Source organism: Struthio camelus, chromosome 7 (assembly GCF_040807025.1).
Source record: "Struthio camelus isolate bStrCam1 chromosome 7, bStrCam1.hap1, whole genome shotgun sequence".
Taxonomy (NCBI): domain Eukaryota; kingdom Metazoa; phylum Chordata; class Aves; order Struthioniformes; family Struthionidae; genus Struthio; species Struthio camelus.
The window spans coordinates 1833820-1855331 of record NC_090948.1 but is presented as its reverse complement, the minus strand read 5'-3'; positions in this window follow the sequence as shown (position 1 = coordinate 1855331).

The following is a 21512-nucleotide window of genomic DNA, read 5'->3' as shown; positions in this document are numbered from 1 at the left end:
TGTTCTCAAGTCACTTCTGTTAGCTCTTAATAGAAAACTACAGACCAAGTTGCGTAACTGTTTTTTGTAACATTCATTTATTGGAATGCATTAAGCTCTACAGTTTATGTGGTGTTACCAGACCTCTAAAACTGAACATGGTCAGGCCTAGTTAGCACTGAGCTGGGAGACATCCAAAGAAAAATCCATGTATTGCATGGAAGGGAAGAAGGCAATAAAGAATTGGAACTATAAGACTCCCAGGTGAAATATTAAGTGAGGTCTTGAACTTTAATGGCTACTCGAGATCCTGTATTACTTTTTACAAAAGGAGAAGCATTTGGCATTAGTATTTGTGTGCAGTCAACACTACTTAACATACCCTTATTTGTATTTTCTCTCTGCCTTGTCTGTCCCCAAGATTTCAGTTAGATTATTCTTTTCCTTTCATATTAGGGTATAAGGAAAACTATTTTTACTGTTAGGGAGATGAAACACTGGAAATGGCTGCCTAGAGAGGTGGTGGAATCTCCATCCTTGGAGGTGTTCAAGACTCGGACAAACGTCTGGGCAACCTAATCTAAATGGATCTCCTTTCAAGCAAGGAGTTGGACTAGATGACCTCCAGAGGTCCCTTCTGACCTAAATTATTCTATAATTTTAAAATAGACCGAAGTGTTAAAGCGCACCTATGGCTTACTTCAAGTGGCCAAAATGTGAACCCTCTAAGGAGTCATAGCATTATCAGCCCTTCTGGAGTGATAAATTCCTATATGATAATGATATTAGCTTTATATATATAAACTTTACATAACTACAGAACTTCATTTTCCCTAGTCACTCCCTCTATACTGAAACAAGAAGTACTTAAGGATTACTGAAAACACTATGAAGTATTCAGTTCTTTAAAGGCAAGTGCTATATAACTGAGATAAGTAATGCAATATAGTTTTTGAATTAAAAATTATTAATATGTATATATGTGAATACTAGTTAAAGGCTTCTGATAGTCCAATGAGGAAAAAGGAGAAATTTGATGCAGTCAATTTTAATTAGGGGACTATTTCATGCATGATAATTTGTAACATAGAGTATCTTGTTTGACAGTACTGAGAAGTGGAGAAAACTAGTGATTTTTTTCCCTCCTCAAGCTCTAGTTCCAGGCAGCCAGTTCAGATCAAGCTACTGACCTATTCAAAGACCAATCAATAAATATGTCTTTAAAGAGCCAGTCTTTAGCTCATTTCTGACTATTACTTTCCTCGTTTCCCTGATTTAACTGCAGTCTGCTCTGTTGCAACATGAATAAATAGCATAATGACTTTTGTCAAACTCCATTCAGTGGAAATAACTGTCTTTTTTTCTTGATCACGATAATTTCATCTATACTGATGCTTATAGTCACTGAATAGAGCCTCTTTCTAAAACAGGGAAACGCTGTGAAGTGTGTTAACAAAATTAGGGAGGGAGGAGATAGACGTCGGTAAAGTCCTCACCTCTTCACAGAAAACCTTAACCTTTCCCCTTCCCACCATTTACCTCAGAGTCTAAAAGTTCTTCTGTAATGCCTCTTAAGTGCTTTTTTCTTGAAGATGCAAAGGATTTTAGAAGACAAAGCACAGTCTATGTTTGGTAGAACCAAGAACAAACTTTACCGAAATCTACAGTATGGCATTCAGCCGCTTCATATCGCCAGTGATGGAATTGAGAAATAATGTGTTTGTCCTCTTAGAGGGAAAAATAAGAGTTAGAGGGGATATTTAGTTGTAGTGTTTTTCTCTTTGTCATAGTGAGGAGGAAAAAAAAAAAAAAAACAAAAGCATTTCCTCCAGTACAAGAGCAGTCATACCATGGAATCGTAACCAATATTTCTACTGACATTGTTGCTCATCAGCATAAAGATTTAACGACATAAAGGGGTTCCCAGTGTGCACTGTAGAATGAAAATACCTTATTTCTGTATATTTAAAGACTTTAGATCTAACAGGACAGAAATGAGAGCACTTCGGCCAGACCACGAACACAGACACAACTTTTAGCTACTGACAGCCCTTAATAGGGAGCAATGTGTTCTGACGCATGAAATTCTGGCTTAGGCCTTATTAAAGCAAAGGGGGATGTGAGGGGCCACTGTCAATAGTGGTATGGCACATAGCCTATCACAAATAGCTCTAGAAAAACAGTATGTAGGACAGGTTATGATATGCTCTGTAAGGCTTTTTGAGTATTCAGCGTAACCTGGACTAGCTAGCATAACCAGGGCTAGCTGCCCTGACAGGCAGTTCGGGATTAGCAGTGACTCCTTCTCTTTGGGTTATGGGCCAGTACTGAGATGGAGAGCCATCTTCAAGCTAGTTATTCAGGTGAACTCTGTTTTCAGTAGTATCAAGCAAAGCTGAAGTGTGAGTGAGAGGTAAAGGCATTTCTGATACTTCATTGATCTGAGTAGAGCATAGTGTATTAGGACATTGGTCTCGAGTCTTCAGAGCAGAAAACTGGGTTACTTTTTTTCATAGCCATTTACTTTCTCAAAATATTTCTCCCAGTTACCTGTTTCCCAGCTTATTTCCTACCTTAAGCTGAAATCTGTTTAAGCTCCAATTTTCTACAGAGGATGTGAAGGGATGGGGAAGCACAGACCACAGATTATCTGCAGCCTTTTCTCTTAAGATATAAAAGCACTTCCTCTGAAAGTTGAAGAGGAGGGTGTAACATAAATTCGAATGGTGAAAAGCTGCAGATTGATTGGTTCTTACTGGGTAGGATCTCCTACATGAAAGAGAAAACACGTTTGCAACAGAAGATGCTTTGTACCATGTCCTATATGAACACTCAGCATAAGCTGCAGTAGCTCTAGCTGCACAGTCAGCAATTAAATAGCCTCTGAGCTGGCCCATGATCCCTAAGACAGGCAATATAAGAATCTCTGGACCTGGCTTACTATATGGTGGCACAGAGGCTAAGGCTGACAGCGAGGGGCAAGACCCAGTGTCTGCCAGCCCTGGGGGAAGGAGGAATAGCTCTTCTGCTGCTGCCTGTGCTCAGGTCAAGTTGAAGCAACTGGAACCATGCAGTAAGACCAAGGCTGCTTGCTTGGGTCATGTTGGGATGCTCAAGGGTCTGGTTCATTACCACCTTCACAGTGATCTTTTCCCATACACTGCCATGTCCATGGTAAACGTTTTAACTTGCACAGACACTAGTTTCTTGAGATGAATTTTCAAAAATAGCCACAAACTTTTGCCACACGTTCCTAGTTTTGTGACTTACAAGAGAGTGCCCAATGCATCTTGAGTTAGCATATTCTTTTCCATTCCTTGAGGGCTAATCTCAAGGTGAATACTTAAAATATTAGTAAAATAATAATAAAGCTATTTCAGACATTGTTTCCTCAGTGCTCCAGAAGATAAGTTAGATTATCTATACCTAATAAGAACACTTTCATGTCGTGTGCGTGGATGCTTATTTACTAATATAAGAAACAGTCTGATCAGTATTTTGAAAAGCACAGACTTCATATATAAAACAGTTCTAACTTTGCTGTGTTTTCTTTCCTCAACGTGGAAGAAGAGCTAGATTTTTGCTCATCAGCTGACAGTGCCAGCGGACCTCCGCAAGAGGGTGCTGCGCACCGCAGCAACTGAGGCCGGCCTAAATCCTTCGCATGTGACAACCTGCTTCAACAGCAGGTGTCAGCACAGGAGCACGTATGGGATCGGCAAAAAGCCGCCCTGACAGTGCGCGGCTGATTCGTACCCAGAAGACAGGTGACAAACTTTGCTAACGGATAGCTAATGAGACGGTAAAACGTGCCTGGTGCCTACGCGTTATTTTTTTCTGGAGTTCAACCTCCCCGCTTGCAGCGTGAGGGCTTCCAGCCTCTGCAGAAACGTCTTGTCTGCAGTAACTCCATTTTCAATCACAGGTGCCAGCCGTCACTTGCAGCAGAACAAACACCTCAGGGCATGAATTTCTCAGGAATGAAACCTGTTTCTGTCCGTTAATACAAAGGCCAAACTTGTCACTGGGCTGCTAGATGTGCACAGGGCAGCGCGCGGAGCCCGACTTGCCACAGCGACACAGGCTCGCCTCGTGATCAAATTAGAGGCACAGAGTGGCACTTTGCATAACCGCAACAAAATCAGTAATAGCAAACGATGGCCCAGAGGGACCAGATGCGCCATGTTCCAGTGGTGTGCACGTGCTTGTCTGGCACTTTCCTGGTCAGAGAGGACCTGCCTGTTTGTGGGCATGCATGGACTAGCAGTATCCCTCGTCACAGCGTTCTCCAGGAGATATCGACTAAGCCCCTCACCAAAGGGGTCTGGGAATAATGTAAGGGTAGGAGAAAAGTTTGTTAGGTGCTGCAGACACCTTCTGGATTGCTTCTGGGCTTGCACAGCTATGGGTTGTAGTCAGCTCTCCTGTTACAGCTTTTAATGGGTCACCAAAAAGAACAGTAAAATGTACTTCATGTCCTTCACATGCCAACACCTCAGTTTCGGAGCAATGGTTCTGCAGTGTTTTTGCTGTAAACCAGGGCTGGGAAAACAAGATAGGTTTTGTAGGGGCTGCAGTGTTCTGAGAAACCAGATGAAGTCTGCAGTCAGGGAGGGTGAAAGAAAAAATAATGAAATGCACAGCAATAGGAAGCTATTTAAATACAACTTGAGGGCACATCTTATTTATGAGCTCGTAACTGCTGAAGCTAGAGGAGTTTATTAGCTCAGCATATAATCTGATATGGCTATCAGGTTAATAGCAAGCAGTCTTGAAGTGTTACTATATTGTTTTTTTTTTAAATAGAAGAATTTGGACTTTTAAGGGTTTTTTAAGGTTAAAAAGAAAACAAAACAACAAACCACCACCAGTTGCTAGTAAATCCCCCAAACGGCTGTTTTCTGGGTGAGTACTGCGGAATGCCTGATTGTTTTGGAAATAAAGACGTAAAGCATTGCTAAGCTTATTTCAGGAGATAAGGGAGAGGCAGAAAGAGGAGCGGCGCGAACGGGGAGAGCTGAGCCTCTGGGGTCCACAAGCCTCTGCTTTCTGTGGTGGAGTTTGCCGGGAGCGAAGGGGGGCTGGAGCCAGGCAGAGCGGAGGCGCCACACCAGCCACCCGGTGTGGCGAGGTCTGGGTATGCGAAGAAGGCAGGGCTGTAGGGTTTTGCTGCTTAATACCGAGCAGGCCCCCATATAAGACTGCATGTAGCTGCTGGAAATTTCCAGAAGCCTGAGAATCAAGCCCCCAAAGCGCAGGATTTGGGTGTCTAACTCCCGCAGGTGCCTTAAACACTTCATTAAAAAAAAACGAAAAACAAAACAACAGCAAAAAAGCAGACGGTGCCAAAGAAGCCCTCCGAGAGGGGAAAAAAACCACCACGGGCCAGCATGGTTGTGCTGTGGGAGGGACAGAGCGCCCGCAGACCCGGCAGCTGGCAGCTGGCTGTGACCGGTTCCAGCCAGTCCAGGCCAGCAGCGGCCAGCTGGCTGCGCTGGTGGGCGGCAGCTCTGTGTCACAGCAGCCAATCAGGGAGCGGGTTACGGAGAGGTGGCCCAATCACAGCGCGCCGCGTGGCATCACCTCAGGAGAAGCGGCGAGCTCGAGGTGGCCTGGGGCAGTGGGGCTGGGCGCCGGCCTTCCCAAAGGCCTTCGTATGGCCTGAGCCAAGGCGGAAACGGCCTCTAGAGGAAACAGCGCTTCACTTGACAAGGCAGTTTCGGAAATCCGGCTGGGCAGGCAATGTCTCTCCTGCCTCTGACAGACAGCTGTTCCAGCAGCTTCCCTTCAGCTGCTCCTCAGCAGGCTGTCAGCTTGTGTGGGAAGGAGTCGTGCAGCTGCACTATGCTGCCCGTCTCGCAAAAGCTTCTGTACGTACAAATCTATAAACTCTTCGTTTGCTGCTGTCTCTTGTGTTAGTGAGGCTATGTGTGCGAGGTGATCACAGAATCGCAGAATCACAGAACGGTTGAGGTTGGAAGGGACCTCTGGAGATCATCTAGTCCAACCCCCCTGCTCAAGCAGGGTCCTCTAGAGCACATTGCCCAGGATCGCGTCCAGGCAGGTTTTGAATATCTCCAGGGAAGGAGACTCCACCACCTCTCTGGGCAACCTGTTCCAGTGCTCTGTCACCCTCACAGGAAAGAAGTTGTTCCTCATGTTCAGATGGACCTTCCTGTGTTTCAGTTTGTGCCCGCTGCCTCTTGTCCTGTTGCTGGGCACCATGGAGAAGAGTCTGGCCCCATCCTCGCGACACCCCCGCTTCATATACTTGCAGACATTGATGAGATCCCCTCTCAGTCTTCTCTTCTGCAGGCTAAACAGGTCCAGCTCTCTCAGCCTTTCTTCCTAGGAGAGATGCTCCAGTCCCCTCATCATCTTTGTAGCCTACTTTGTAGCCCCCCTGTAGTGATGTTTTCTTTCAACTTGGAAAATAAGGGTGAAATTCAAAATCCTAAAGTTAGGGCACCTGAAGCAGTCATGACTGAAGCTTTTAAGTTAGCCAAGGGATGTTCAAGCTCCCAGCAAAATCATTTTGGCATTTCTGCCCCTTCACCAACTCTGATAATCAGTAAACGGATCTGGCTTACCTCCTGATACTTGGTTTTCAAGATGTTAGTTGCTCTAAGATGATACTTAGAGAACTTAGTTTCATAAAGAAACCTATTTTATTCAAAAAATTGTTAGTTACAGTGTAACTTTTAGTATAATTAAACGATGGCAACAGAATTAATGGCATTCTGTGCAAATCAGGATGAAAGAATCTGCTCTTCAACTGTTGTGCTTTATGTACACGTTTTCTGTACTCGCTCATTTTGAACGAGATGATGTACCCTGTTACACTGTCTACCCTGTGACTTCCAGATATGTGGCACAATACCCGTTTTTAATCTTCTCCTTCCAGTGGTGATCCTTAACATATTTGCAGTCGTTGGGTGAATGGGAAACTCCCAACATGTGACAGAGATAGCATCCATTGCACTTGTCATGTTGTCAACAATTGGTGAAAGTCTGGTTCCTGGCACCTTTCCCATGTGGTATAAATTCAAGCTTATTTCCCATTTTTATGCTATTGAATGTAATAGCTTCCATTTTTTTGTGTTTGTGGGGATTTAGGCAGGGAAATGAAGAGCTTTGTACACTGAAATGTACTCCATATTTTTGCCTGGTTTCAATGTATTTTGCTTTGGACATGAAACCTCCAAGTGGGTAACAGAGCAGCCTATGAAAAAACATGGTCAGGAAAATCCAATTATTTTGCTAGAACAAATTAAAAATCTACAGTAATTATTATTGAAGGTGCTCTTGCATGCGCGCTCTTATGTGTGTGCTTTTTTTTTTTAGCTGGATTAAGTGTGATTAACACTAGATGGAGCCTTCTGTGCTGTGGAGGAATAGGACTGTGTGAAGAGTTCACAGAGGCATTCTGCAGTTACAGTAGCATTTTCTAAAATTTGTTAATGTCAGTGACAATAATGGTGTTATTTAATGAGAAAAAAAAGATGGTAAGATCCTCCTTGCACCTATGGAAGGCAAAAATCATATAGTATTTCCTTTTGTATGAAAATTATGTAGTATATAAGTTTTACAAGGGTTAATTTTAAAGCTTAAATATACTTTAAGAAGTATTTTAAAATTGATATATATGTAGAAAAAGGGTTATGTTTTTGTCTTTTGAGAATGTGTGCCTGCATAAGGATAGGCTTAGAATTTTTTTTTTCCTTTAAACATTTACGGCTTTGATCTGAGTCTTGGAGGTATGAAAAGGAAATAAAGTGCAATGTTTCCACAACCATTTGCAGCTATCCTTAGGAAGATTATTCAAAATATGAGAAATTGTTTGACGTTTTCTTAATAAGCTGATTACTATTTTGTACTACAGCTTTGCTGGTGATTTTGTAGTGTACTAACTGCTGATCTTTCTAAATGATACAGTAGGTTTTTTTTTTTTTTACATTGAGAATCTCGTTTGAATATTATTCCTAAAGAAGCAGTCTAGCTTCAGCATTCCTCACACATACAGAGCTTCTGAAACCAACCAGGAAAGTAGATTACAGGAGACTAATTTCCAAGAAGATAAAATTGCAACATCATTATGAAATGAACCATGTCTTCTTAATTATTATTTGCAAATTTTAGACTTCATATAAACAACGGATGCATGACATTCAGAATGTTTATAGAATACTGAGAAAATGTGTATATAAAACAATTTTTGGACAAATTACATATGTTTATGCTAAGAACATTAACTAAAGGAAAAATTTTCGTAGAAAACTCTCACAGATGCATGAACAATGCAATACAAAAGATAGGTCCTTTGAACCAAAAGATTGCCAACAGTTCTCAAACCTCACAGGAAAGGATTCTTGATGGGTTAATGACCTAGTTCTGCAAATATTTATGCATACTGCTCTAATTTTGTATTTAACTGAGTAATTCCCAATGAATTTACTAGAATTGCTTCGTTATAGCCTCTTCTGTGGAAAACATAGATAATTAAAAAGCACAAGTTAGGTACTCCTATATATAAGGACTTGAAAAAAAAATTCTTACATGTAAGCAAATGGGCACATACTTTTTTATTGTTTAGAAAGAGATATTTAGACGTGTTTAGAATTAACGTTCTTTTCTACCTTCATATGCTTTGCTCATGCAGTGTATTATGTTACTGTTTAAATTGCATTTGTGCAGATTGTCCTGTTATGTTCCTTACTGTCATGGGCTTTCTAATTGGTCTATAAAATGCGGCTGGTACTATCTTTTGACTTTAAAGTTCTGCGAGTAGTAATCGCTGCCTGTAATCCCCCTCCTCACCACTCAACTACAAGAGACTTTTTAAGGGTTGTGGTTGATGGATTCAATCTAATAAAGTAGCATTAATGAGTTAAAAACAACATTATCATTCACAGTGATATTTTGTGTTCTAAATAAAATGCATTACCATCAGCATGTTGAGTTTTCAATGAATGTCCATAAGTAAATCAGAACAATCATATTACTCCTAAACCACCTGAATTAACCTGTATCTTTCTAAGCTTGCATTGGGTGGTATAAGTCATCACATGTGCAGGCCAGTTTTACTGTAGCTTTCTGTTAATTTTTTGGTGAATATGACTTTTGTATGCTGATTAGAGCTTACCAATTACTATTTGTAAGATTACTAAAAGCAAATGAAAAAATAATTTGTCAAAGTTGACATTCATCATCTTTCCAAAATTCCTGTTACTTTCTACTGCAGTAATGTTATCAGCGTGTTGTGCTGCAAGCTAAAGAGTTGATAATAGAGCCAGCTCATAAAATTTGGTTTATCTTTATGTTAAAAACACTTATTACCCATGATTCTGGTAGTGATAAAGAACATGTTGTTAATAATGTAAGTGTTGTTGTCTGCCTCTTGGTAGTAATAATACTTCCAAAGTGCCATATAGCTTTACTAAGAAAATAATTATAATTCTCAGATTTGACCATTCTTACATGAGGTTAAAGAGAAGGCAATTTTAAGACATCTGCAAGCTACAGATCGCAAGTTCCTTGAGGCGTCTTTTAGGGATCTTTGCTTGAAATCCTTCACTGTTTGAGGGATCAGGTTGTCTGTTTAAGAGCCTTCAGTCGTGTATAAATGATTCCAATGCCAGCCTGGGGCTCTGGAGGTCTGACTTCAAGTCCTGCTCGTCTGCATTCATTCTCTGTTGTCGCTTATGCTACCTTTAAGACACTGTGATGTATGGAGGTATATAAGTAAGCTAGTAAGCTTAGCTGGAGCGCTATGAAAATGTAGCTGTATTACTACAGGGATAAAGCCCAAACCTGAGCATTTGACTGCTAATACCTTGTGCTAGCTTATTCGTAACCTGCTTGGACACCTCTGTAAAGCACTAAATCACATGAGAGTTGTATGACCTTTAACTGTCATGTGTATTACGTATCTGACTGCTTTATTTAGGTACCTTCTTCCCAACAAAATCAGTGTGTCTTTCTCATCGGGATGATAGAGTTTTCTTCTTCATATGCGTTCTGAGGTGCTCTGATAATACTTGTGTCTTGAAGTGTCTTTAAGAGATTAGTCACCTTATAGGTAATGATTACAATAGTAGATTGATTTGGGAATATACATGCATACTTTTTTACAATGTTTGTTTCTTAGGACAGAACATTTAGTGAGGTTAGTTAGAACTAACCCCCCCCCAACACCAAAGAGACTCTTACTGTAAATTATCTCACTGGATATATACCTAATTCCTGTCCTAACCTCCCACTCGCGCTGTGGCACTGATTTCTTTGAAACATTCTTCCAATGTGTCTTTGTGTGTGTGAGAGAGAGAGAGAGAGAGAGAGCTAACTTATCTTGATCCAGGACTTGGTGAGAAGCAATGACTCTCAGGTCAAACTGTAGTATTTGTCATCAAATGTTTCTTGCTTTTCTGTGCAAATGAAGAATGTGCTGCCTTTATTAATCTTAACAATATTACTAATAGAAAAGTAAAGGAGAAAATACCATGAACACAAGCTACCAGAAATGGAGGAGTCAGGGTGACATCCAAAGGATAACTTTTGGATATACTGTAAGAAGTCTGTGGAGGCAGGAGAGCATCAAGCAGACGAAAAGGTCAAGGTTTCAAAGAGGTGTGGAAGAGATGAACTACTCTAAAGATTGACTTTAAAATAATTTTGTTTCTGCTAACTTTATTTTATCATTTTATTAAAAAAAATCTTAATGATAAGCTGGAGATATGTAGGTGTTTTATAAAATATTTTTTGGCTCTGTGGGTTTTTTTTTTCCTTTACGCTGTCCACTTTGATTATTCCTAAGCATATCCTTAGCAGATATAGCATTATGTGAACTCCTACAGGACTCTTGGATTCTTTTCTTACATGTTTACAGCTATCAAGAGGTAATAGAACCTATCAAATGTCCACATGCCACTTTTTCACTCCTGTGTTCAGGGGAGCATTTATGTACTAGAAGTTGTTGGAGTTTCTACATAACTTCCCTTACTTGTGACTGACCTAAAATAATTCTGTCAGGCACTCTTTGCTGCCTTGCTATTCACCACCTATTTCAAGTTGTTAATGAATATATTGAAAAACAGCAGACTGAAGACTGATCCCTCGGGCACTATGCTATTAACCTTTTCCCATGCTGAGAATTGGCCATTTTATTTCTATTCTCTTTCCTATCTCTTAACCTGTTTTAATCCATGACAGAACTTATTGTTCACTCTGTGGTAACCGTGTTTCCTTAATAGCCGCTGGGTAGGTAGGAACTTTATCAAATGCCTTCGGAGTATCTGAATAGATCATAGCTACCAATTCTCCTTTAGATTATGTATCTTTTACCTCTGTGAAAGAATCCTAACAAGCAAAGGAGGAACAGTTTGCCATGGTTACTGTTCTAGGGTATCATCTGAGAATTGTGCGTTCTGGAGGTGCTGGCAAGGTGCTGCTTGTAAAGAGCTTCCGGGAAGTGTGTTGCTACGAAGAGTCTATGTAGTCCTAAAAGTTAGCTTTTCACTTGTTGACATTCTCAATTTCTATATTTAACTTGTACCTAAAGTACTTACAGCTTCTGACCATCTATACTAAATTTAAGCAGAGGAAACACGGAGTAATCTGGAAGGAGTTACTAGCTTTCTTTCACTAGATCTTGATAACTCTGGTTGTGGACAGGGACTCTTTTATGCCAGGCATTAAACAAGTGGGCCACACAGTGCTTGCTTGCTTGCTTCAAAAAGCTTTTTTTCCCTCTCTCCCCACCATGAGACTGTTTCAGCAAAGCAAGAAGCCAAAGTCTAGTTAAATTAACACTTCCAATTCTACCTGTATCATAGTGGCCAAGATTAAATGAAAGGCAGAAAAGTACATAATGAGGAATCATTTGCATGCTCCGTACAAGTCTCTTTCCTGGGTTTGTCTAGAATGTGCTTTGGTTTTAAGGGATAAAAGGGGGTAAAAGCCTGACAGCAATGTTCTTGTTTCTAAAACCTCAGTTGCTGCTTTGTCAGTTGTATCCATTGGATAAAATGCATTTTGGGTGGATTAAGTAACACCTGTAGAATTTCAGGGAGTGTTCTACTTTTTTTTTTTTCTCTTTAACTCCTAGGTTTTCACATACTGTACGAGTTTGTCTTTCTTGTTCATGATTTGTACTTAGGTCTGATATCATAAAAAATCTTACTAATGTATTAAGGTTGCAAAGGAATCAAAGACATCACATCCATCAATCAGTTCATATCTCTTGTAATTAAAGCTATCTGAGTTTTATTTGTAGTGTGAGTTGTCTGTATTGGGGTAAAAACAGATGTTTAGACTCCTTACAAGAATTTAGCTTATAAAGAAAGCTTAAGGAGGAAATGACTTAGAATAAAGGACAGCTGTTCCCTGGTAAGATGCTTTGGAAATGGAAGCACAGAATGCTTCTTATGACATGATGGATGCAAGAAAAGGAAAAGAGAACCAGCTATGGGAGTGCATGTGGGACAGGGGCGTGACAAAGCACTGTTGAAATTGCTGGAGATTGCAAACTAGTAGATCATTGTTTGGATGTGATCTTTCAGATACCTGGTATCTTCAATGTTAACATTCCTTTATTTTCTAAAATACCTTCTTTTAAACTCTTGAAACAATTAATACAGATACTACAGCAAAGGAGAAGTTAATTTGTGAACAAGGAAAGATTATTGTAATGTCCCTTAGTTCAGTAGATGAATTATTTCTTAATATGAAATGAGTTGTACGTTTAGAGTGTCATGAGAGCCCTTTTGTGATTTAGCAAGGAATTTAGATTAATAAATGGCAGAATTTCTGAAAGTCCTATTTAGAGCTTCTGAAGCACCGAAGATGACAGCGGGAAGCAATGCAGAGAGAGGAGGTTTAAAAGGAGGTTTGAAGAGCCCAGAACTGCAATGTTCAGCTGTGCATTTGGCTAAAAGAATTGAGTAGAAATTTCAGCAATATTCCTGGTTTTGAACTGTGAAGTAACCATCTAAAACGGGTGCATAGTTTTAGATGCCATACTCTGTTTATGTTGGGACTTGTAATGCATTTTTTGGACCTCATTTGGAGTGTTTTGAAGGTAGTAATGCAAAGCTAAGCATCAGCATTGTGCGTTTTCACATCTTTTTTGCCCTCATCTTGTAACAATAATGTAACTATTTGGTGAAGACAGTGCAAAGATAACTAGCAGCTTATTCACAGAGTTCTATGTTCAGTAGGACAGCCAAATAATTGAGAGACATAATTAGTTACAGATCTAACGGAAATTTACAAAAAATGTTTCATTTAAAAAGTATCTTTTTTTCCCCTCACTTAAATTTTATCTAGAATTGATTTTCAGTCACTTTGAGAACAAGCCCTAAAGTTTCTGTCTTTCAGGAAACTTTTCCAAATTCTTTATCTAAAAACTCTCTGAAAGTCCAATTTGAATTTTTACACAGGCTTGCTGGTCTCAAATGACTTTTGATAATAAGCTATCTAAATCTGAAAAGTTTTTCCCAGCTCCAGTGAAAAAATGTGTCCACAAACTGAAAGCATCTCATAAACAGTGTGTTGTAAGCTGTGAATATACTTCTGGGAATTGTGGAATGTGGTTTAGGGATGTAGAACAGGTAAATAGAAAAGCATCATGGTGGCAGGGTTGGGGGGGACAAGTGGTTTCATGTTAGTAAACCACCTTCATTTTTAAAATATAGAATAAAATGCAGTAAATGTTAACATTTTGGAGAAGCAAATATGAAATGGGAGCATCCAGTTTAAACATGGAGAATCACTGTCACATTATCAGCATGTTTATTTCGTCTGAAGCTCTACTGAAATGTTAGATCGTATCATGTCTTTCTATCTGCACAAAGTGTATATACTTAATGAGACAATTTGCGACCGTGGACCCTAGTGGCCAATGAGAAGTTTTGTATTACCTTAGATTTGTCAGTACTTTGAGTTGGAAAACTGGTATTTTAGGATCTTGATATTTCAGGTGCTTTCTGTCAAAAAGGTGTTGCTCTGTATTGCTTGTTTTTCACTAAGTAGTAGAGATCTGAATTTCATTAATCTTGGCTGAAATTTGATGATGTCACCTGTCCTTGCAGATCAGTATTGCAGCCATATCTAGGACTTGACAGACGAAGCACAGACATAAGTCTGTATTTTAGATTTTTTAGAACATTTAAAAAAAACGTTGATGCTTACGCCCAAATGATGATACAATCACTGTGCTAGAGTCTCTAACGCTGACTGGCATTATGTGCCTTGTGCATAAAGAAGGCTTGAAGAGTTTGTGATTCTGTTTATCTGGGTAGTAGATGTCAGTGCTTTGGTAAACTACAAACACAAAAGAGCAAACAAGAAAAAATACTCTTCTACATTTCAACATGAGTTCTATTCAGAAAGGCATTGACTTAAGGAAATATGATTTCAGTCTTAAGAGAGCTCTTTTCTGACAATACATATTTCCTGTAAATAGAAAGTTATTTCTGCTAATGGCAGATTTTTTTTTTTTTTGATGCTGAAAGCTTATTAAAATCTGATAGAAAAGAAAGTAATGTTCCTAGAGACAAATTATTACATATACTGGGTCTTTCTCTGATCAGAAGATTACAATAGCTCTGAAAATTACAAAGTTTGTAATAAACTTCATGCTGACAAAATGCTTGGTGACATTCATTTGAAGCCCCAATATTTTTACACTGCTGTCAGAATCTGTATGCAGATTTACCATCTGGCTGTTGATGAGTGATATTGGAAACAGTATGTCTCATGATAGGTTACTCTGAGCTTTGGATGAAGAATTGAAGATTAAGTATTTTTAGCCACAGAAGTGGTTTAAAAATTTGAAATCCAATAATCTTAGTATTTGTTTTGGAAGTAATCTACATATTTCTAGGATTTGAGAATGTCTCCCTTAAAAAAATTGAAGATCTGTTGTTCTTCTTTTCAGCAACTCACTAGGCACTACCCTTCTGCTCGATTTACAGTTGCAAGTTGGAGCCGTTTGTGATCTGTGCCAACTGATAATGGACCCCAAAGGTTTGTTGATGCCTTCTTGGGTCACCAGAGGCCTTTAAACTTACATGCTTTGCATGCTAGAGAAGCCAAAAAAAGATTCCATTTCCTTCAACATTTAGTATGAACTATGATGCAAGAAGTCAGCCGTTAGAATATGTATTGCATTTACTCAATGGGTGCCCTACAGGTTCTGCTTCATTCCTATATAAGAATACTCTATCTAAATAGTGGGATTTTTTTTAAACAAATATTCCATTACGAGAGAAGAAAGTGGCATAATATACTCCCTTCCATGAGAACTGAGGGGTTGGTTTCACACCCTGTGCTGTTAATTTTGTCAAAACATATGTGGAAGACAAAGAATATTGTATTTTCATTTTGAAACTTGGCACTGCTGGTGCTTTTTAAGGAAGACAAAGTCCCATTTATGTGCTCTAAACAAGCATTGTAGGAAGACTTCATGAAAGTCCTGATCTAAATATATTAACGGCATAGAAAGCATCGAACAAACTGTGAAGTTCAGCTCATGGGCAATGCATTATCTACATCTCACTTAAAAATGGCCTTTTCCATCTGTCCCTCTCCATTGCCTTTGTGGATTGTCTTATGCAGCAATGAGCACAGCACTCTCCTTCCAGGATGTATAGAGTTGCCCTCTTAACTGAATAATCCACTATGGGTTTTTTATGTGTGGTTCTGTTCTACTCCTGAATTTCACGTCTAGATAGAAAGTAATTGTATGGCAGCAGCTTTTATGGAAATGAAGAAGTGTCTGTGGGCTTTGAACTGTAAGGCCTGGCAGGGTTTTTTTTTTTTAAATAACTATAATAAGTTTGCTTAGAGGTAAGGTGTTTTACAGAAAGACTTCTCCTAGAATTTCCTCTAGTATGGGTGCAGTTATACAGTTAAAAGGGTACAGTATACTTCTGTAGCTTATATTTCTCCCACAACAGGAATAAGCTACAAGCACAAGTTGCATAGATCTGTGGCACCAATGGCATCACATCAGGTTAAAGTGGAAAAGCTTTGATGGGTCGGGAAGGCCTGAAGGGGGGAAGAAGATACTAGAATTTTCACTGTTTGTATTACAGTAACCCTATAAGTACAAAGCAAATACCGCAAGTATGGAATATGCAAATGAGGAGGCAATTAAAAATATTGATTCTTATGTTCAGTTCAGAGGTGAACATGAAAACATGAGGATGTTAGTAAATTATTAAAGTGTTGAAAATTTTAGAGTTTATAATACCTATTCGATAATTTAATGTCTTTTCATCTGAAAATCAAAACAAACAGATTTGTATAGAATTTAAGAAACTCTTTTTAACAGCTGGCTTAACACAGGGTGTTTTTGTTAAATACCAAAAGTTTTCCCTGGACCTAAAATAAAAAAAGGGGCAAGTGGGGGGAAGGGACTTACTGACTGTTCGTTGAAGTTGGCTGGAAACAATATAGAGTTGATTGAGAGAATCTAATAAAATCTTAGGGTTTCTGTATTTTGTAAATTCTCTAACTGTAGTTTTACCTGGTATATCTCACTAAAAATAATAATTAGAAAATTACTTAGAAAAAAAAGACATCCTAGTTCTTGCATTTGATGTCATCATTACCCTCTGATTTATGAGTAAGGGTATTATTCATATAAAAAACCCCAAGTCTTATTTCCAAATCATATCCTTCTAATGACTGCTCCTGATATGAAGCTAGTTCCTGTGTGGTGTGCGTGTTTTTGTTTTGTTTTGTTTTTGTGTTTTTTTTCCTTCAAGTTTCACAGGAACAAGCTGTGTCAATGTAATAGGGATACTGATACTCCTGTTTTAGTAAAGATGCTATAGTCTGATAAATAACCCTCATGACAGGAACTGACATAGATATCTATTGGAGTAGTTGTCCCTCTTAATTTTATCTCTAAATTTTATATGAGACACCATTGTGGGTTTTTTTTCCTTCTCCCAAGTTTTGAAGATCTCTTTTTCTATTACTTGTATTGAAATGAAAATAGATTGCATTTGGTTTTTATAACTTGGATAATGGTTTCTTTGAGAGGAACAATGAGACACTCAATAGTATAAAGTAGTTTATCATTAAGTCCTGGTTTGGGTGAGGGCTACAGGGGCGGGGCTACCTGCCACAAAAATCTCTCACCTCCTTTAGCATAAATAGCACTTGGCCTCCTCTGGGGAATCTGTTGATTCACTGCTTCTGCAGTGGGCAGATTTCCTATGATGAGATGAAGGTAGAAAAGCTCTGGGAAATCTTCTGGCTAAACATCAGGGTCATTAGCCTTAGAAAGTGTATAGTTACTGTTCCATACAGTGCAGTTGTGTAAGGTTCCAGTACAAGTAACTTCATCACCCTTTTGTAATATGCTTAAACTTGTAGGTCTGCAGGAATAACCTGTTTTTTAGATTAAGAACAGTTCAACACTTGTCCTCAACTTTTAATTGTATTTGTGCCATGGAAGAATTATGTAAGGTATTCTACCTTGTTTTAATGTTCCACCTCTTTCCCCTGGCTTTCCCTCTTCCCCCTACTTTGGGCATAGTGGGCCTTGATACCTAAAAGTCATTAGGAGTGCTGTCATGCACAGCAGGATCTCACTGAGATCCTAACTGCTGTAGCACGTGCTGGAACACCTGTAAGTTAGAAACACCGTCAAGTGCCACTACTGGAATTGTGGCCGAAAGATTTTTGAGCTCTGAAATGTGCTATGCCATCTGTTTTGAAAAACATCCTTGTATAAGTAGTACATAAAACCCTGATTTTTCCAATGACAAATGAAACATGTTTTTTTCCAAGTTTTCCTTGTTTGATCAAGGAGATGTAGAAGTACTGAAACAGGAACATAAGGCTATATGAGCCACCCTAATGGACTCAATTCATGGGCTATTCGGTTCACTATTATTTCCATAATAGCAAGCATTACCAGATGTTTCAGAGAAAAATGCATGTAAATTCTGAATTTGTCCTCACCCAGTTTTCTAAAATTGGTTATATACTCCAAGAACTGAAGCTGTTTATTGCGTCCAGCTTCTTATTTATTTACTTTCTACAAGAGGATAAACTCTTATTAGGATGTGTCCTGATCTCACAAAATTTTTTCTCCTATGAACAATACTTTAAGTTATAATATCTACCAAGCTTTTTCTTCTCAAGAGCTTTGCAAAATCCTCCTTATTATCTCTGTAATAAGATTTCTGGCCTGTTTATCATCCCGAATGCAATGTGACAAAATCAAGTTGTCAGTCTGGGTTGATCTTAATGGTGAGAAGAAAGTACTTTTTTTGACCTGAGAGCTTTGTTATGTCTCTTGAGGTCTACAAAGATTAGCCTTTGCTAGAAGATGTTACAGGGCCACACAAATACATTGGTACAGTAACCCACTCCATCCTTCTTTTCTGTGTTCTATCCAATTTTTCCTTTTCTTCGGAAAACATTTGATCTGGCTCTTGGTTTGGATCCTCAGCATGCCACAGTCACCTCATCTTCTATATCTTTTGAAGTCCCTCAGTCCAAGAGGTCTTTTACACTAATCACATTAATGGCCAAACTTTCAAACACAATCCTCATCTTACGTATTTCTACAGGTTTTTAATTGCTCGGTTTATTCTAGATCATAAAATGTTACTGGGCTGCTGTGGTTTACAGCATAGTCATCTACTTTGAATATTTTGTGTGCATCTCCTTCAGTGGATCAGTTAAAAATAGCATTAGAGCAAATCCTGAGGGCTGCCTCACTAGTGCTTACTTTCCTAGACGTGTATCACTACTTCTGTTTGAGCCCTAGTTTCAGGCTTACTCTCACATTTCTTGTCCAGGCTTTTAGTGATTGTGCAGGGTGTCCTTGTCAGGTGTTTCGACTTACTGGATCTGACTCAATTCTGCAGCTCTCTATTCCTGAGAAATAGCATGAGATGGTTCTCTTTTCTGGATTTCATTTTACGCTTCTTGTTTTTGGAAGACCTGGACCACCTTAGTTGAGATCTGCATTGCACTCCAATACAGCTGATGTGATGTTCTTTTCCAGTGTCCCTTCCTTGGCAGTCACCTGATGCCCCCAGAGATGCAACCTGGTTCCATTTGGGAATTCTATTCTTCCTTAAGATTAAATGAATGTTTCTTCCTAGAGGAAGATGTCTTCAGTCCTTCTGTCCTCTTCCTGTAGCAAGCTGTGTGGTGTATATTAATGTTTTAAATTTTTTCCTCTCGGACTAGATGTAATGATTTGGGCAGTATGTTGGCAGTATGGGTTTGGTGTGCTTCAGGACACGAAAGGGTTCCACTTGGAGCATTTGGTGTGTGCTAAGCAAGAGGCATTTTCAGAAGATTGCATTATCCCTTTCTTTCTGTTGTTTAAGCTGTGTTAAAGCAGTTCCTGACAAGTGATGAGACCTGTAGGAAATTCTAAAACTGAGTGAGGAACATCTGTCAAAATTATATTATCCCTACAAAGGACAGACAGTCCAAGAGGACTCAGCTTGTCCCTGGCAGTTGGCATCAGGGGTGTCCCCACTGATGGGTGGGTTGTTGGGTCTGCAGGCCAGCTGAAGGTGAGTCTGAGTCCACATAGAGGTATGTGGCTTACTTTCTTTCATCCTTCCTGGGCTTAGTTCATTATTCAGTTGATCAATGCCAGACCACAGTTGGACAACAGAACAGATGGCCTCAGGCGATAACAGTATGGATACCAACAGGATGGTCAACAGATATCAGTATGCATATCCAACAGATATCAGTATGAAATTCCACAGTACCTAGAGGCTTACGGTGTGAGTCTGTGATGTCACTTCTCCTTTGCTGACAAGGTTTGCTCGGCACTCATGGGGTCACTGGAGGGCTATGGCAGCCCCACAGTGTGGTGACTCTCGCCATGGTGCACCTGGGGTTCCTAAACCCTTGGGAGCGCCCCAGAGCAAACTCTTCTCCTATGGGCTGCACCATCCAGAGTCCCACGCTTGCCTGTGTGGTGCCTATCACAGACTCTCATGGATAGCCATTGGTAAATCATGTTGTTGCAGGTTGAGATGTTACGTTTGGAGCTGTCTGTCCCTTCCCTTTTCTGGAAGTTTCTATTGTAGCTCTGAATGCAGAGAAAAATGTGTTTTCACTTCAGTCTCTTCAATCCACTGCCCAGTGTACTGGTTTAGGTGACAGATGAAGGTGGATTCACTCCAAGACTGTTAACTGAAGTGGCTGAGAAGCTGGCATAGACTCCTGCTCTCTCTGATACACTGCTTGGAACTGCTGGTACAGAGAGAGATAGATGAGTGGGAGCAGAAATACTTAAACTTATGCAGGGAGATGTGCCAGAAGAATGCTGCCATCAGTCTTCTGACTTTCACCACCTTTTGAATTCTGCTGTCTTCAGCAGGTGATTGTTTGTGGTATGCTATCTTTTGCTTATTTATAGCAGCCCAGAGTTTCTTCATACTGTAGCAGTTCAGGTGTAGCAGAAGCTTCATGCTAAGCCACCGTAGTAAAATATTTCACTTTCTTTGTTCAGCTATTCTGATATTTATATATTGAAGCCAGTTACTTCAGGGACATTGCAGTGCTGCAAACAGATGACTGAGACATGGTACTCATTAATAATCTAAAGCAAGGATGAACTGCAAGACTATCAGTTGAAACTGAACCATACTGAATTCTGGCACAAAATCAATAGTCAATAAAAATAAACAGTGGCCTGGGAAATGGAGCCTTTGATGCTGCTTTTGTGGGAATTGCAGGTAAGCACAGACCTGCTCTTGAATGTGACACACAGCTGCATGCCGCATGTGGCTGGTGATGGGAGTTTGAGTGTGTAAACAAGCTCAAGGATTTATCAGTGGCAGGTAGTGCATGATACAGTGATCAAGTTGAAGGTGCTAGCTGCACGTTATCTGTTGCCAAAATCTATGTAATTATTTTACGGCCTGGTGAGGCCGCTGTCTCTGCCAGCCCTGTTACCATACTCTGCTCCCAGCTCACCTTCCATTGTGGAGCAGCTGGCATTCACTCCTCCCTGACGATGGGGAAGGTCCAGGCTCACGATCTCTGGCTCTTGCAAGAAGCTTGTGTTTGACACTTGTGACTGTGTGATTTGACTTCAGTGGAAGGGCTTGGTGCTGACAATACCGTAGGTGACCTGACCTTCTAAACTCAAGGGGCCCGCATTTCACCTTTCAGTGAGCAAATGACAAAAGTCATTCCTCTGTCACACGTGATGTTGGCCATAGTTACTGTTTTCTTTTTTCCATTCCCAAAGAATCGAGTCTCCCAGTAAGTTAAGCTATGTGTTCCCAGAGATCCTTATTCTATGCCATTTTTAGCCTATCACAGTAGGGTCTTGGCCTCTTGGAGTTTCTGAAGTAGGAACAGTTCCCAAGAGCAGAGGGAAATCCCTGCTGTATCCCTAATGGACAGTCTGTGTTTGAGCTGGAGAAAACACAGCTACAGAGCAAACTTCATTCTGGGGATAAACTGAAGCTGAGCAGTTTCAGCTGATTGAAAAATACAAAATTGTGGTAATTAGCTCATTATTTGTAAAA